Source organism: Pan troglodytes, chromosome 4 (assembly GCF_028858775.2).
Source record: "Pan troglodytes isolate AG18354 chromosome 4, NHGRI_mPanTro3-v2.0_pri, whole genome shotgun sequence".
NCBI lineage: Eukaryota > Metazoa > Chordata > Mammalia > Primates > Hominidae > Pan > Pan troglodytes.
This window is the reverse complement of record NC_072402.2, coordinates 133,864,698-133,884,034: the sequence shown is the minus strand read 5'-3', so window position 1 is coordinate 133,884,034 and position 19,337 is coordinate 133,864,698. Positions and strand designations below refer to the sequence as shown.

Here is a 19,337-nt window from a genome sequence, read left to right as displayed (position 1 = left end):
TCTATTTAACACCACAAGCATTTGCTCTTCCCTCACCCCAATATACAGATTTTTTTAAATGCCTTTAATGGTGCAATCATATTTTACTCATCTATTTTCTTAATATTTAACAGCTAGGTTTCTAAAGGAACTAAACCACCTATAGTAAAAGTAAAATTGTTAAACTGAGATTAAAACTTCTTTATGGTACCCATATAATGGATGCATTTTGTCCTAGTCTTTTCTGCAGACTATACTATATTCAAAATAACACCTTGGTCCAAAATTTGAAATAAAATGATCAGAGAGCTTGGGTTACAGCAATAGATTTACTTTAGTATCCTCATATAAGTACTCGGTTATGAAAAAATTTCTCATTATGTATACAAAAAATAAAATACGTTCTGATTTGCATATATGGCTCATATGCTACATGAGCCACAAGTGAACCTGCAATACCTCTGAACATTTTATGAGTCTCTTTCCTGAAAAGTTGATTCAATTTTTCATGCCCCCTTTGCCTTTCACTAAATAAAACGAATTTAGAAACACTGAGAACACCTATCTTCAATTTAAATCAGCTGTGTATCTAACACCCCATAATACTCTTCTACATCACCTCTACACTTATTCCAGTAATAGAGAAAATCCCAAAAGACTGTACTTAGCAACTGCAACAGTCTTTACACATTACAGATTACTGGACAGCTAAATTTTGGTCCTCTATACTCCTTTTCTAAATGCTTTCAGAGTCTACTGCGACACAAATATACATAATAACCAGTGCTAAACTTAAGCTCACACTTATAGCCTTATTTATACAACACATATTTACTGAGTGCCTATAAAAGGCAAGGCACTAAGCTAGATAATAAAGAGTTGAAATATAAATCAGATCCAGACTAACTCTAAATAGTTACAAATTAACAGAACAACTGAAATGTGCCCATAACTATCTACGATACACAGTGGAGAATGGAGTTGCCCTAAAGATATAAAGGTCGCTAAAAGAAGTCAGGATATGACCCTTTGGGGAGAGGGATGAAGGGAGACAATTTTATCTTAAGCATAAAAGCTTCTATGTCTTTCACAAAGTAATACTTTATATAACAGGATGAGGAACTACAGCACCGGATTTGAAGCCTAATAAACTTGGGTTCAAATTCTGGATCTAACACTTACACCCAAAATCTCCATTTTTTCCTATTTTGTATCGTGAATACTATGGCCCTAAAAGGTTCTGAGAATTAAGTGAGAAACACTTAACTCAGTACACAGTGCATACTCAATAAAGGGCAACTGTAGTTATTATTGTTGTAATAATCATGAACATTGTTGCTATCAGGCTGAGGATTTTAAATAAATGGTCGGGATCCTTTATTTCAATAAGCATACAGTCATGTACTTTAAGAGTCCGCATTATTTTATGAACCCTGAAGGAAGAAAAAGCTGCAAAGTAAATGGCATAATGCTTTCTTATAACTTAAAATTTTTCTTCACAGTATCATCCTTCTGCCATCAAGAATGTAAGTATGAAGAATGTTCTGACACTGCTCCACGACTGTCTTTCAAGCCACTGACAACCATCCTGCAAATTTTGATACTGGTGCCTGTTTGGTGTTCCTAGAGGATCTAAATGAAGATGTGAAAACAACAACTAAGAAAATATTTTAAATGGCAATTACTCAACACGAGAAGTTAAAACAATGTCCACACTGAGACTGAAATGACAGCAACAGAAACAGCAAGTCAGAGCCATGCCTGTACAATGACAACTAGATCAAAACTGCCACCTGGCCAAAAGCAATACTCAGATGCTATTAACTGTAAGACAGTTAATGTTATGTTATGAGGTGAAAAAAAAAATTACATCTTAGAAGAAATACGGCAGCTTTTTCTTTTGTCCTCTCTCAAAGTCCTTTCTGATGCTCCCCATCACTTGCCACCAGTATCTGTCATTCTAACCCCTCCTTTGTTCTCATTCTTTTAACTCTTTTTTTTTTCTTTTCTCTTTCTGCATTTCTCATAGCTTCTCCTATATTCCTCAGTGTTGCTTTTGGAGAAACTTGATAAACTACCTAATGAAAATGAACTTTCCTTCTGTCTCAAAAAGAACCCAATTAGCATGGAATACATGATTTGTATCCTTGGTACTTTCAGGTGCTCCAGGGCTTGCTTACCTCTGAGTTCTCTAGTAAGTCAAGGGAAGATGCATTTGACAGTCCACATAGGTGAAATAATGCCCTAGACAATCTGGCTTCTGAGCAGATTCTATTTGCACCTCTGTAATCCTCATCCTGAGCCACCTAACATACCTATCCTAAAGTACACCAGTGGGAATAATATATATTAATATATACCAATATAATAAGATATATTTATATATATCTAAACATATTAAGAGGTAATATATTTAGTTCCTAAGAAAACCAAAAAGTCAATAGGCTTCAAGGAACTTAAATCGTCAAGCTATTTTCTTTTGCAATAAACCTCCATAGAAACCTATTGTAAAACAGTTGTTTATAAATGTTAATCTTATTTCAATAACATAATCAGGGATAGAAGACAAATTCTGCCTTCTCTTTTTTGCTCTTACTAGGGCCGTATTAAACCAAACTTTCAGAAGGCTAAGTGTCAAACAGCCTTTTCTTTAAAAGCCAAGTCTTGTTACAATAATTCAGAACAGGCTAACCATGAGCATCATAAAAGAAAAACACAAACTACACTGAACAGTGTCCATGAAACCTTTCAGGGAATTTCTACTTCTAGCTTGAAAACCAGAGAATCCCCCAAAATCTAAATCTAAAATCTCATTAGGAAACCCATGGGACAATTCGTGTTAGGTGAGACAGTCAATTTTCATCAAAACTGCCGTATGAATGAATGGAATTAAATCTGAGTGATCAAACACTTTCAGACTCAGATAATGAACCCATTATCTGCTATTATCTTGGCCTTTCATAGTATACCTCTGGTTTATGAGGTATTTAGAGTACATACATGGAACAGAAAGAACAGTATAACTGGTAAGTGGAAGAAGAAAAAAGTGAAAAGATTATATACCGGTGAATATGACTGATTAAGAAGGAATTAACTGTGTTGCAAATGGCCAGTAACAGACAAGAAGTTGGTTGAGGGGGTTTAGCAACTGTGCAAAAAAAACACCTGGTTTGGACAGATTCTACCCCTCCCCTGCAAACTCAAACACACTGCACCTAAGTGAATAGAAGCTTAAGGATGAGGCAAGAATAACTGCTTGTCATGTAAGCACAAATTTTGAGAGTGACTACCAAAATACTGAATACGAGACAGAAATATAACAATCTATCATTCACAGTCCACTTGGCAAGAAAGGACAAGGACGAGGAAAACCAAATCACTCAGCCAAATGAGGAAGGGAGGCTAGGAGGTGACAATCAGCTAGTCTGACTGTGAAGCAAAAGGGAAAGGCACAACCACAGAATGAAGGTCAAACAGGGAAAGACTGTGAATACAAGGCTAAGGAGTCAGACTGCTAGAAGTAATTCTATGTGCAGTGTAGAGTTCTATCTAAGCCGAAAGACATGTTCGAAGAGGTATTTCAAGAAGACAAAAATTCCAACAACAAAGGACCAAGTAAGAGACTAACTAGGGGGACAAAGCGTAGACGAAAACCATGGTAGTAACCTAACTGAGAGGAACACACACACACCGTGATTAAATAAAAAAAAAAAAAAGAGATACGAGGGATGTCACAAATAAACAGAAGCCTAACTAGAAAAGTTAAGGTTTAAACCCTGAATAATGAAAACATCACTTACCAAAGGGTAACTCTAGTTATGGCCAAAACAAGGCAAGAAGGTGACAGTGGAGGGACATAAGGAAACAAATACTGGCATGCATCCAGGAAGATATAAAATTAAAGCTCAAGGAGAAAAGGAATAAATATGTAGATATTGAGGATAATATGAATTGGAGAGATGAATTGTGATATTAGACAGAGGAGACATTTGATTTATTCAAAATTTACCGGGTGCCCACTAGTGTTATGTCAGGAATACTCCATGCTAGGAACTCAGGCTTAAAAGACACTAACCGTAATCTCTGTAAGATCTTAAACAGGGGCTATAAAGAGTTTCATATGCCATTTAGCCTATCACTTAGTTTTATCCTATATTTATTTCCATATGATAGCCAACAGAAATAGGGCATTAAAATTGAGTTTAAAAAAATGTACACCAAGCACAGAGAGCCAATAATTGAACAGACAGGAATGTATGCTCCTTCTTACACTAGAAACTGGAGGGACTTAACAGCTATGAACCCATTATCTGCTATTATCTTGGCCTTTCATAGTATACCTTTGGTTTATGAAGACTTGACTTGATAATACCCTTTTATTGATGTATTTTGTCATTTCTTAGAGAAATGACCTCAAAGCTAGAAAGAAAACCAAGGTAATAATAATATTTAGAAATTCCTGTGTACGTGAGGTTCCCTGATTCTTCTGAAAAACTGCAACCACTGACTGAACACAGAACGTCACTAGTGTATCAAAAGAGATGCAGTGGTACCTCAGCCATAAATGAAAACCTTATAAAATTACGGTATATCATGAATTACAAATGAATCTATCACATTACAAAACACACACACACCTTACCTCTCTTTCAGCTCAAGCATCCCTTCTTCGGGGAAGTCTTCCCAAACCGTCCTGGCTAGAAGTCCCCCTATTATATGCTTACCACATCACATACTCCTACTTTGTAGCACTTACCACACCTATGTTTTTACATTTACCTTTCAAATCTGTCCCCACAAGAATGTAAATTCCACGAGAAGAGCTGTATCTGTTTTCACTCATCACTGTAAGCCTAGTGATACATATGCTCAATAAATATTTGTTTAATGAAAGAAAGGGTTTGTGATATTAGCTCTGGTGGTGGGGTTAGGTGTACTTTTCACTTTCTGCTTCATCTAATTCTATATTTTTTAAAATAAACATATTTCTTGAAGAGTCAGAGGAAAAACAGGCTTCAAAATTAAAGTGCAGCTATACCTCAGCCATATTATGAACCCTTACTAAGGAGAGGATTTACATTATCATGAGTCATTCCTGCTTCAAAACAATTCTCTCTAATATACTTGGGGTTATACAAATTTGGAGGTTGAAACTAAGAAAAATCAAATCAGAAACTAGGTACAAATACTTCCATAACTATAGTACTCTAGGTTAATCAACAGAAATACAGAAATGATTATCATAAAGTACACCTACTTCTTTAAGTATATGTGCATTAACTGACTCAGCAGCTATAACAGCCATGAATCATTAAACACTTATTGAGCACCTACTATCTAGCAGACATTGTAGGACATGCAGGGGTTTATCAGCACTAGCCAAGGGTGAAGGAATAAATGAGAAGGCCTTTTTCTAAGTCCCATACAAAGGTACTATATGAGTGAAGAGTGGGAATAGCAAAAATGCAAACGGGACAGAATCTCCCTTCACAGAATAACGTAGCACGACAGACACCAAACTATACCCCTATATGTAAGTACAATGAGATAAACTCAAGTTATTAGAGGAACACAGAGAGACAGAGAAAGGGCATGTAATCCAGGTATCTAGCACTTTTCACAGTGTGTCCTGTTACTACAAATGAGCTGTTGCTCCTCAAAACAATGAAATAAAACTCCAGAAGCATTATTCCTGCTCCCAATAAATATTAGTAAGAATTCATTCTTCAAAAGCATTTATCTTCCTATACTGGAATGTCTTTTGAACCTCAGATATTACAAATGCCATTTTCTGCTTATACCACTTTTCTTAATCCCTGGCCACTAATTTTTAGCTCTATCGTTATTTAAGTCTCAGCTTTAGCTCTCATCCCAGATACCTTCCCTGATCGCCCCATAATCCTATACAGAGTTTCCCTAATCTCTAATCCAATACTATGTTCATTTTCTTCACTGTATTAACTGATTCATAATAATTTGTTCATTTACTTTATTTCTGTCTCTCGCACTAGAATATAATCTTTAAAAAACAGTACCACATACATTACAATAACTTGTCAAATTCATTCAAGTCATTCATCCAAAAGAATATTTATTAAGATAGCATTTTAGGAGCTGGGAATATAGAAGTGAATAAAAGGAACCAAAACACTTGTCTTCATTTAGCTTATATTCCAGCAGAAGGAGGCCAACGAGATATAGTAAATGATATGTTTGTTAGGTGAAAAGTGCTACAGAGAAAAATTAAAACAGGGGAAGGTGGACAAGAAGTCCTGGAAGAGAGGTGTAATTTTAAACAGGGTGGCTGGGCTGGGTCTCACCAAGAAGGTGCCAACTGAGTTAAAATGTTAAGGAAATAAAAGAGTGAGCCAACAGGCATATATCTAGGGGAAAACCATTACAGGTAAAGGCAACAGGCAATGCAAAGATCCTAAGGTAGGAGCATGTCTGGCATGCTTCTGGCATGAAGAGCATATACTGGCTAGAAGACCAGTATAGCCTGAGAACACAGTGTACAAGGGGGAAAAGGTAAGGAGTGGGGTCAAAGAGATACCAGAGAGCCAGAATGGCCATGCTGGATATAAAGGCTTTAGCTTTTACAGTACTCTAAGGAAACTGTGAACTCAGTGGAGAGCTCTGAGCACAGACATGATAGTTCTCGACTTACACTATTAAAGAATTATCCTGGGCCGAGGTGGGCAAATTACCTGAGGTCAGGAGTTCAAGACCAGCCTGGCGAACATGGTGAAACCCCGTCTCTACGAAAAATACAAAAATTAGCTGGGTGTGGTGGCACGTGCCTGTAATTCCAGCTACTTGGGAGGCTGAGGAAGGAGAATTGCTTGAGCCCGGGAGGCAGAAGTTGCAGTGAGCCGAGATCATACCACTGCACTCTAGCCTGGCCAACAAAGCTAGACTTCATCTCAAAAAAAAAAAAAAAAAAAAAGAGTTATCCTGGGCCAGGCGTGGTGGCTCATGCCTGTAATCCCAGTACTTTGGAAGGCCAAGGCAGGAGAATCACTTGAGCTCAGCAGTTCAAGCCTAGCCTGGGCAACATAGTTTTTAAAACTCCATCTCTACAAAAAAAAATTGTTTTTAATTAAAAAATTAGCCAGGTGCAGTGGCACATGCCTGTGATCCCACCTACTTAGGAGGCTGAGGTGGGAGGATCACTTGAGCCCAAGAGGTCAAGGTAGCAGTGAGCCAAGATCATGCCACTGCACTCCAGCCTGGGTGACAGCACAAGACTCCGTCTCAAAATAAATAAATAAATAAATCCTGGCTGGTATGTTGAGAATAAGCAGGAGGAGGGGTGGACAGCAATGATAAAAGCAGGGAGACCAGTTCAGAGATGCAGTAATCTAAGGGAGGGGAGAAGATGACGATGGCTTACAACCAGGGTGATAGCAGTGGGGTGGTGAGCAGCAGACATATGAAAGACAGTAAGCTTCCTGATGAAGGAGATCATGGGGTGTATGAGAACAAAGGAGTTAACAATGATTCCAAGGTATCAGCCTGGACAATTGGAGAATGGGGTTTGACATCAACTGATTTGGCAAATGCAGATAAAAAAGCTAAAGGAAGATTCAGGGTTAAGTTTTATACACATTAACCATATGAATAAAATGTTGCTAAGCTTCACAAAGCTTCTATTTCAAATGAATTCATGTTGAATCAATAACCCAAAGGTCCTGTTCTTACCTAAGGTTATGGAAGTACTACATCCTGACCAACTTTCATAATAAACACACACACAAACTGACTTCAATACCCACCCCGAGACACACATACATACAGAAAAACATACAGAAAGACACACACACACACACAGAGAGCTCACAGCTAGATTTCTAAAGTGAATTCACAGAAACAACTCTTTCACTTTGTGCTCCAACATCTCTATGACTGCTGCAATCTGAAATAAAAAGGCAAGCAAACCAATCCCCCACATTTTCCTCAACACTATTGGCCAAAACAAAATCTCCTGAGCACATCATCCCATGAAAATAAATGCCCATAATGGGTCACAACCCATTGTATTCTAATTCAAACCTGTACAAAATAATTGGACATGGGGTTTTTAAATCAACAAATTCCTTAGAACCATCCCTCAAAATTCAGATTCACTAAGCTTGGCAGAAGGGCCTTACCGCCCACATTTTTAACAAGAATCTCGGACCATGCAGGAGGCTTGGGAACCAAGGTGCTCAGGATCCCCTGCAATGGAAGAAAGACACTTGCATACATACAACCTAAGGGTAACTTTTGGGGGCAGGGGGGATGTGGGGGTAAAGCTTTAAAAATCTCTTGCCCTTGTGGTTCTCATTATCAATAGTAGTCACCAAGTGTCAGCAAGTAGACAACCACCACCACCGTCAAACCATCCCTAGATCCAGGTATACAACTGCTATCAACTTTGTAAGCCACATTCACAACTGCACGCAGAGAGGAGAAGGAAACCAAAAGCATGTTTGCTCACAGCTCTTCTAGATTCAGAAATCCTATTCTTTATAAGAACATCTACAAGAAAGACAGGATACAATTACATGGGCGCCAAAATTATTTTCACAGAGAAACATTTAAATCACCACTTTCCTCAACTGTGGCTCCCAATTTCCAAAGACATAAGAAGTTCTCATAGCAGATTTCAAAGCCCTTCAGGAGCTGAACTCATGATTCCCAACACTTCTCACTGCATAATCTTCTTGCCTATTCTGTGCCCACAGAATTCTCTACTTTATTATCTCCCACAGCCAGACTTTTGTTTCCCAGTTTTTAATCACTCTTTAAGCTTCACCTGCTCCTCTAAGTCCCCTAATTAAACAGAGCCTGATCTAAATGTATCACTCACCCCTACAGAGCCTGCAAGATTTCCTACATTGCTACCAGATGTGTTTGAGTATGCTTGTACAGGCGTGTAGGCACAGGAACAGACACAGAGCTGGTCAATCTTTGTAGTGATTCCTTTAAATTATAAAATCATCAAGTGCAGATACCAAATCATGACCGTAAAATGTGTCTCTGGAGCACAGAGAGCTAACCTGTGTACACGACATATATTACAGTGCATTATGAAGATGTTCTCCAGAGAACTCATGTGCACCCAGAGTTCAAGTTCCCTGCTTAGTAGAAAAGGGAATAAACATGACTCTGGGTAACTTTTCAGCTCTAGTGTCATCATTCACTTAATTTACACTTTCATCTCCAAAGAATGAGAAATGGTCAATGAGTAAAGTAGACAGAAGATGTGACTAAGAAGAAAACAGAAGAAGACTGGCTTTTAAATATTTTTGCAGAACCCCCCTCTTCCTGGGAACACACAAACCAGAATAACTAGAACTCAAGTTGTACAGCCTACCAGATAGGATACTAGGCAGATCCTAACACATCATGAAAACAAACCTGAACAAAACAAAACTTGCCTTGAAAGCACCAGCCATATTCTGAGATCATAGTTAAATCTGAAAGATGTAAGCCTCCTCCCAAGACTCTAGTTGCTATGCTCAGAGAAAAAGTGGGAATGGGACACTAGTTTTTTTCTATTATTTTCGGTATAACAAAACAACATATATGGATATCAAAAGAAAAAACCCTGCTAAAATCTTAACAGGTCAAATCACTTTCAAACTTCTATATTGTACCAGTCTATAAAGTACATATACGCTATAGGAAGAGATGCGGGGGGGGTCCCAAAAAATTCGAGAGCAAAACCTAGTTACAAAATGTTATGTTAATAACTAGCTTCCAAAAGTGAATTACAATTATAGTATTGCACACACAGAACTGACTTAATAAAGAACTCTTTCTTGCAAAATATCATCTCAACCAAGTTAGGATACAGTAAAAGGAGGAAGAAAAGTCACTGAAAACACCACTCTACTAGAACTGGGCCAAAAACTTCCCCCCTAGCTGCCCAAGGCAAAAAAAAAAAAAATCAAAACTAAATAAAGAGCCCAGCCAGGCACGGTGGCTCACACCTGTAATCCCAGCACTTTGGGAGGCCATGGCGGGCAGATCACTTGAGGTCAGAAGTTCGAGACCAGCCTGGCCAACAAGGTGAAACTCCATCTCTACTAAAAATTCAAAAAATGAGCTGGACGTGGTGGTGGGTGCCTGTAATCCCAGGTACTCAGGAGGCTGAGGCAGGAGAATCGCTTGAAGCCGGGAGGCAGAATTGCAGTGAGTCAAGATCGCGTCACTGAACCCCAGCCTGGGCGACAGAGAGAGACACTCTCAAATAAATAGCCCAGAACTAGCTGATTATTTATGAAAAACCTAAGAACTCTGTAATTACCCCATCTTTCCAGGTTGGAAAACAACAAAGGCTGTCAGAAGATTAAGGTGGCCTATGAGATTAGTCCTAACAACAATCTAGTTTTTAACAATTCTTCCAAAAGAGTTCTAAATCTTTACCTCCCATTTAGTAAACAAACTTCTCAGATTCAGAGTTCTGATTAGAGATAAAGGGTATGTGACAACACCAATGAACTGCAAATTCCAATGACTATTATTCTATTAACTTCAGAAGTGGAAAAACAAGGTATGTTAAGAGTTCAAGACCAGCCTGGCGAACATGGTGAAACACCGTCTCTACTAAAAATACAAAAATTAGCCGGGTATGGTGGTGGGTGCCTGTAATCCCAGCTACTTGGGAGGCTGAGGCAGGAGAATTGCTTCAACCCGGGAGGCGGAGGTTGCAGTGAGCCAAGATTGCGCCACTGGACTCCAGATTGGGCGACAGAGCTAGACCCCAGTGGCGGGGGGATGCCATGGGTCAGCTTCCAAGGGTCCTTCATCATCTGTTTTGATGGGAAAGCACCCTATATTGCACCCCAGCTTCCTTGGGCCTTTTCTTTTCTCTAGAATATTCTTTTCTCTAGAATATCCAGGTATTCTTTTCTCTAGAATATCCAGACTGGTGGAGACAAGAATCATTCCTCAGGCTACTAGTATCCCTTATAAAAGGGAATCTTACTCAATGTCTTTGACCTTATGAGTAGACTGGCAAACCATAGGCTATAAGCTGCTTGTAACATTTGAAGAAATAAACTATTTGCCTTCTTTGTGGTTAGTGTACAGAGAGACAGAGAGAGAGAGACAGACAGACAGATACAAGGAATATAGATCGTCTAGAAATAAAAATAGGGAAGACTGATAAACCAAGAGAATAGACACCTATATCCTCAAGCGTACTCAAGTCAGCTCTGAAATTCACCCAGATGTGTGGCTCATTGCCTAGACCAACATATACATCTGGTAATAATAAACACTGATATGTCATAAACAAAAAGAGTTTCCTTAACTCTACAAAGTACTAGTAATATTAAAATTTACATAAAGACAAAGAATATATATGAAATAGATTTTTTAGATGGTATTTCAACTTAAGTAACTGTATTAAGAAATGAAAAACTGGTATTTTACTGCCTAGTTTTGAAAACACTAAAATCTTTAATTTGACCAAGTTACAAATCTGTTTTCAGTAGAGGGAGAAAACACACTGCCTCCGTTCAATGCAAAGGACAAAAAAGATCATCACTGCAAATCATAATGTTTGGGTTCATGATGAAAACAGGAAACAGGCTGCCCAGGTATAATTATGGTCGTAGTCTAATGTGCCTTCAGGTTCAGCCAAGAATTAAAACCCAGTGAAGAGGGTAAGCAGAATTTACTTGCCTCTACTTTGCTGCAGAATGCAACTTTTAATAATACTCCCAGCAACATGTTACATAACCAACAGTAAACAACAATCTGATTCAAACCTCATTAGTAACAACATTCTGCCACTGTCTCCCACTGAAATTAATAGCTGACTTTGCCAGAGGGGAAAGAAATCCAACACATTATCAATCTACCCATTTCTGTGGCGCCTACCATAGTGAACCAGACACGCAGATAATACTACCAGATCTGTACAGAACCTACGAAAATATTTTATTCTTTTTTTCCAGTTTGCTGCTCTCTTCCTCCTTTTAACTAGACCATATCATGTGGATGCCTTTAAAACCTGAGAGTAAAGTCAGTTGAGAAGGTTCATCTAACTTTTCTTGCTTATTTCAGCTATGATCTGAAAGGAATGGAAGCACAAAATGATGAATGAGGTATTTTTAACAAAGATACATGGGTAAATTAACAGCAGTAATGTAAAAAAGACTGAGGGAGCAGCAATGTGGAAAGGGAAGGAAAGGAAGATGTATAGGAACAATCACACAAATAATCATCAAAATTAAACTTTATAAATCTAAACATAATATCTACAACCTTTATGAAGGTTAAGTTTTGTTAAATTGTCTAAGTTTTGCATTTTTACAATTTTCACTGTAGAGAAAAAAATATTAATAGTTACCAAAGGAATAAAAGACTAAAATAATTTGCTATACATCTGCAAATAGCTCCTTAAATTTGGAACACTAATTTCATAATGATATTTGGATCCATAAATGTGAAACTGTCACACTGAGTGTAGGTACTGTTTTCCCCACAACGGACACTACTGCATTGGCATCTAGCAGAAATTGTAAGCTATTTGGAATGTTACTAAACCTACTGGGACTAAGGTTTTCAATCTTTTGTCTTTCAAATTAAAATTAAAAACTAATTCACTCTGGGCAATTCAGGTACTCTAAGGAAATTCAAGTACTCTAGTTTTAAATCCGAATTTTCAAAAACGCAACCCAAGTACCCTTTCCTCTCAACTTCTGTGAGACCAAGCCACGACCTCCACCTATTCAATCTTTGCTGCTAGATAAGAACCCTTTTGGTAGTGCTAGGCAACAGGCATGATGTGACAAACCTAGACATCAAAACTTTTCCACAGAAAGATAAGGTAAACAAGATATACTTAGCGCCACACCCATTTAAATGCACAAGCAGCCAAAATTGCTCCCTCCCCCCGCAACACCCCCCCCCCCCCCAAAGCTCCAGCTGGTCAGGAAACATTGTCTTTACAATCAAGATAAAGATCTGGCTCAGGGTGTTCAGCCATTCCTCACCTACAGGCTTGCCTAAGCTCCATTCTCCAATGCCATCACCACCAGAATCGGAACATTCTGTTAGGAAGCCGGCAAACGTCCAAATACCCCAAGTATCCTCGCCCGAGTTCTGCAACCAAAAATCTGTTTTGGCTACTGAGCATGCTCAGACTTAAGACGGGCGCGCCACATGGGAGTTTTCAAAGCTTAGGCTCCAAACTCCACGTAGTAACAGCAGCTGAAAGGGGGAGAGGGGAAAAGGGGAGGGGAAGAGACTGGAATATTAATTTGAGCCCTGACATTGAAGTATAGGACCCGGCCAGCGGCTGAATATGGTGAAGGCAAAAAGACGCTGCTTTGGCATTCTCTTTGCAGCACAGAGAAGTTTACATGAAGTAGAAGAAATCCTTGCAGTGGTGAAAACTGACATGGCAAGTGGCAGAAACCAGGTCTAACTACCAGCTGATTGCAGTAGCCGGTCACAACTGCCCAGAGTGTAATTCCCACCGATAAGCGCGGATCCTTATCTTTGAAACACAAAGCGACGGCGGCACGGATTCATCAAGCCATTGGACAGCTTCGCAGTGCAGCAGCCCAGGCTGCCCAGCCGAGCACCGCAGTCCTATCAAGGGTGTGTATCCAGGGTGGTACATCCGATGAGTTAGGAAAGCAAACCGCTCCCCAGGACAGCGCGGGGTCAGGGGGTCCCCCTCCAGGGCGTCCCAGACGCCTCCCTCCAAAGTCTGGGCGGTAACGGCGGGGCTGGGACGAGGGCCAGCCCCGGCCCCGCCTCAGGACGCCCCGGGCAGCCGGCGAGGCCTCCGCAGCCGCTGGGCCGCAACCGTGTCCGCCAGCCGGGACCCCGGCAGGCCAGGACTCGGCCTACCTCCCGCCTGACAGGCCCCGGGTCGTTTCCGCTCCGTCCGCGGCCGAACGCCCCCGCCTCGGCCCGAGTCCGCCGGGGCAGAGCCTGCAGCCCCCGGTTCCCCTCGCCCGCGCGCGCCGGGGACCCTCACTCACTCGCGAGCCGGCTGGGCGCGCTCTCCCGACGCCGTCGCTGCGCTTCTCCTCGCTGCAACTTTATTAGCAGCTCCGCCGCGGGACACGCGCACGGCGCCCGCTCGCCCAGGACCCGGATGAGGGAGGGAGGGAGAGGGAGCCCGGGAGGACGCCCGCTGGGGTCGGCGCATGCGCACCAGAGGCGCAGTGACCGCCGCGGGACCGAGGGAGGGGTGTCTTGCCCGGGCGGCTGAAAGAAGCCTCCGCGCCGGGCTCCGCGCCGGCCAACGCCGACTTCCGATCAGCTGGAGGCCTTCGCGTCGATGGCCAGGCCTGGGAATGGGAATCAGATAGCTCCCACCACCACCACAGTAGGCGCTAGAAGCTTCCACTAACCAAATCAGTATACATTGTAATAAAATTAAGTAATTGTCCTTGACACAGACAACTGGAGGTTTTCTGTCACATACAAAGTGTAAACAAAAACATCTTCGGCTACAACTTAGCTACTTTTATTGATTTGTAATACAAATCTGAATGAAGAGTCTTCTTTCTGTGCAAAGTAGCTTCAAAACATGTTTCTGAGCATCTTACAGCTTCTTACTGGATGCAGCACTAAAACCCCTCCCACGGGGCAATCCTGGAACCCTTGAGGGCCTGTGGAAATGGAGCGAGTGCCCACCCTGGAGTTCCAGGAGTGGGACTGCCCATACACTGGATCGCAACCCCAGTTGTTCAAGACACATAGCCTCTCCACCTCCTTGTGGGGAGGGAGATCCCGTGGGGACCCAGCCCCTGGACAGGCGGGGCCACTGAGGTGCTGAGACGCCATCCATAGGCTTATATACACCACCCCATCTCCTGGAGTCTCTTTTCTAAGTAATTGGAGCTCTTCTCGATGCTTTTTCCTCCAAATTTCCAAAACCGTCAGTATTTCCCAGAATATAATATTGGTACCACATAGGGTACCCGATTTGAAGAGTACTAGTAAGAAAAAGCTTTTGAATAATTTTGTTTTTATTTTAAAAGGTCAATACTGGCTCTCCAATGTTCTATTATAGGTTTTCTTTTTAAAATAAGTAAAAATCAAAATCGGGGTCATTTTGGAATGCTCTTTCACAACCTAATCCAATCTATCAGAAATTCTACTGACTCTTTCTTCAAAATTTATCCTAAATCTGACCATTTCTCACACCTCAGTTGCCACCTCCATGGCCTGAGCCAGGGTCATCTCATCTGACACACAAATGGCGCAGCCACTATTTTGCTCCAGGCTCTAGAAGTTTATTTCTGTGGAGAAGAAACTAAATAAATGTTCCAGAAGTCTCTGCATTAGGGGTGGCCATCTCAAATGGTGACAGAGGCCTAGTAAAGGAGTGAAGGGGAAGTGGGGGAAGAGACCAGAGAGTGAGTGTCTAGTTCCAGAGACCAAAGGGGTCACTGCTATTTCATTCCAGCCAACTGTTACCATAGGGAAATGTGGGAATAAGGACCCAGTGTTGGCAGATATTCTGATTTTTCAAGCAAAGCTGGAAATTTAGATTTTTATGTGAAAATCTCAATTATATCTGTTTAGCAACTTCTTTCTATTTTTCTCTCTCTTTGCCTGTCTCCTTCCCGCCCCCCACCCCGCTCCCTTCCTCTCACTCTGTTAGACATTCTGGAGGCCAACTACATGCAAGCCAAACAAAACAAATCCATGGTCCCGATTTAGCCTACTGGCCACCAGTTTGCAATTTCAGGTCTCCATCTTAAACTTCTTTACTACATCATAAACTTTGAGAAAGTAAAGTCTGTGTACTTTAACTCTTTGTCACACTCACTGATTATTTGTTGTTAGTTCAGAAGTTTCCAGCCCTTGGAAGGCAAATATTTCTGGAGCCTGCATGGGTTTACAACTCCCAGAAGTGCATATAATCCTGCCTTGGAGGATACGTTTTTTTTTCCAGAACTGATGTTTGCAGAGTGCTTTGTTGAACATTATAGGACATAACAATTTGGTTTAAATATTTTGTATAGTAGAGATACTCCTCACTTCAAACAGCCAATAAAATCCTTCCCAAAACAAATTATTTGCTGTTTTGCAGTCACTGTACATACGTCAGAAGAATTTGTGATTACAAGATTCCTTTTCATAATCACATATGTAATCTCATAGCCAACAGTTTTGCTTCCTAAGTTATGTGTCCACATACTGATCAAATCAGCCAGCGACTCCAGCCTCTCCAACTTGCTATTTGAGCTCAGTTTAGGTCTCAAGTTGGAAGAGATAACATAGAAGAGAGGAATGGAGATTTTAGTACCACACCAGCAGCCTTCCGAAGGTCTAAGAAATTACCTAGACCTCAAAGGCTATGGAAAATCAGAGGGATCACTAAATATCTATACAGTCAAAAACATTATAAAACAGCAAATGAACAGGCATCCCAGAACCATAAGAACGAAGTAAGGAAGTCCCTGTTTTTGGCAATCAAATGGGATCTAAGAACAAATGTAGAACAGGATGATCTGAACAGATAGACATAGTCAGTGGGGCATCAAAATAGACAAACTGCTTTTTTCATTTAGCCATTCACCTGATCAAGAAGACCAGATAAAAGCAACTCCAATACTCAATTTTACTTTACTTGTAGAGAAACCGATTTCTGGACAATTTAGTCCTATAATTCTCAACCAGGGGTGACTGCACCCCCAGGAAACATTTGGCAATGTTTGAAGATGTTCTCGGTTGTCACAACTAGGAGGGCGGTGCTACTAGCATCTAGGCGTTGCAGGTCAGAGACACTGCTGAACATGCTACAATGCACAGAACAGCCTCCTTCTACCAAAAATTAGTCAACCCAAAATATCAGTTGTGCTGTGGTTGAGAAACCCTGATTTAAATCCCAAATAATTTTTCTTGGGTTGGGTTGATGTTTACAGAAGAAATGATCCTTTCCTTTGAATTTTTTCAATAATCATTTATATTATCAATTTCATGTAGAGAATTAGCCTAAATGTTTAGCCCATGACCTACTCCCTCCTTGAGTTTTTCAGGTCTAAGAAGGAGGCAACTTTCAGGAAAGGTGAGACAATATATGGAAGATGAAGAACTGGAATAATTTAGAAACATTTCTGTATTTTTTAATTTTAAAATGTCTGGTAATTGAGGCAAATTGTTTTTGGTTTGAAAATCATTAATAAATATCTTAATTTTGTAGTTTGCTGTAGCTCAGAAGGCTCTGCCTACATGACTACTGCATACCCTACTGGGAGAATTGGAAGAATGTGATGATGGTAGGAGTCACCCAGCATAGAAGCATGAGTGAATGACATCCCAGAGATCTGCAAAGGATCCTGGTAGCCACTTCAAAGACTTTTTCTCCCTTCCTCAGACAATCATGGCACATGGACATCAGAGGAAGAAATGGCGAAGTTTGTATGACTCCTCCAGCAGAGTCCTTGGAAACAATAAAGCTTCCTTTCCAAATTCTGAGAATTCTGTGTTATTCTTTAATTGGCAGACTGCCCACTGCACCCAATTCTTAATATTGGAAACAGTGCAGAAGCCAGAACTCAACTGAGGAGTTCTGAGATGAGTGAGGTTCCAAGGAAATGATGTGCAGAGGCACACCCCACAATCCAGTAAGAAAAAGCTCATCATGTTTGTCAGAAGAGATTTCATGTCAGTCTTTAACAGAATGAGCGAACCTTCCATGCTGACCAGAGAATATGCAAAAGTAATTTTATCCAATATTTGAAAGGAGTTTTTTCCAGTAAAATTTTGGTGTTCTGGTGTGAAATGCTTCCCTTATAATCCACAGACCCTTTATTTTCATAGCTCAGAAGTTGAGATCATAATGTATTGAAAAATGAGAAAGTAAAAGAATGACAGCTGCCTCCACTCAAAGCACAGGAATCTGGCAGCCACAGACTCCTTGAAGCTTCAGGGACGGATATCAGAGAATCCGTGACCCCACCCCCGGGAATTAATGTGCACATTTTTGTGTATATACCTACATACAAATTTTCTGCAGAAAAAGCCTATAGCTTTCATCAGATTCTCAAAGGTTTCCTGACCTCCACATGTTTGCAGATGCTTAAGACAGTGGTTACTTTACACGTGGTATAAGTTTAATGTGTCCATTTTAAGGTATCTTTTCTTCTCTTTTTCAGAGCAACATAATTAGGAGACTCCTCTCTAGGGAAGGCAGCTTAATGTAGAGTCTAGAAACCTGGCTTGCCTGTCTCCAGCCATCTGCCACATTAAAGAAGGCCTCCTATGGCTGGAATCCAAGACACAAAATTAAAAGGGTTGCTTGCACCCAGAGTCATAAAACAAAGAGGCTTTCTGAAGCAGGCCTTGGAGCGAACACTCATTTCTTCCTGACTTAAACAGCATCTGTTTCTCCTGATGGCGAACACCCCCCAAGTTAACTTGAATAACCTCCGGGGTTCTACCTTCTCAATTTTCATCCTCAGAGACAGTCTCAGATGAGCCAAACCACGTGTGTACCCCACCACAAATCCAGAGCAGCAGGTGAAAATCTGAAAGTGTTAGGGAATTGAGGAGAGGGGAAAGAGATGGAAATTTCGTGTTCTCTAGGAAGCTCTTTAACTACATGAAGTCTTAATCATGAGAACTCTGATGCCAGACTTCTTTGTTTGAACACAGACTATCTCACTACCTGTATGACTATGCACAAGTTTCTTAACCCAATCTCTGCCTCAGATTCCTCATCTGTAAAATGGGGATAACTGTAGTATCAGCTTAATAGAATTATGAGGATTACATGCATAGAGACTTGCAAAGTTCTTAGAACAGTTCCTGACACAAAGTAAGTGCCATACAGGTGTTTATTTTAAAAACACATGTATTCTCCTGATATGCCAGCAATTTCTAAGAATGAATTAGCAAATCTATTTGTCACATAAAATGTGTATTCATTTTACAGTACAATAGACCCTCTTCTCTTCTTACTCCAATAGGTAATCTCATTCACTCCCAGGCCTCTAGTACCATCTGTTATAGACAATTCCCAAATTTCTGGTCCCATATTGAACTTGGCTAATGGACACCAGACCCGTAAGTTCAACTACCCTCTTACCATCTCTACCAGACTGCAGTAGTTTGGATTTTGTCTGCCCCAATACCTTCCAATCATCTTTTTCCTGCTTCCTTTGTGATATCATTTCCTTACTGTATTAACTACAGTACCAGACACCTTACCCCAGAGATGGGCACATGACCAAGGAGGGTTATCATAGTGCCCCAGCTACCCAGGCCAGTGTGATTGGTTGATAAATAGACATATGACCTAAGCAAAATAACAATATCATCTTTTAGACTGATGTATGGATGTTGAGAAAGAAAAGTCCTTCTTTTTACTATCATTGCTAAGCTAAGGG

At 40.6% G+C, this 19,337-nt stretch overlaps 1 protein-coding gene and 1 long non-coding RNA gene across 7 annotated transcripts in view; one reads left to right on the top strand and one right to left on the bottom strand.

Annotated features, from left to right (window-relative positions):
- Positions 1-14,658, bottom strand: part of SMAD5 (SMAD family member 5) — a 50,442-nt gene extending 35,784 nt beyond the window's left edge. Inside the window, exon 1 of one of the 6 annotated variants that reach the window (XM_001169564.6) lies at positions 13,971-14,658. The gene's annotated coding sequence lies outside the window, so the exon portion shown is untranslated. Of the gene's footprint in view, positions 1-12,971; positions 13,950-13,970 lie in introns of those variants that run through there. The other 5 variants (XM_001169580.7, XM_001169547.6, XM_054684623.2 and 2 more) reach the window with 5 other exon arrangements.
- On the top strand, positions 13,498-17,418 carry LOC134810107 (uncharacterized). Its single transcript, XR_010157332.1, has 2 exons — positions 13,498-13,581; positions 17,150-17,418. It is a non-coding gene; the product is annotated as an uncharacterized LOC134810107 (long non-coding RNA).
- Positions 17,419-19,337: the final 1,919 nt, after the last annotated feature.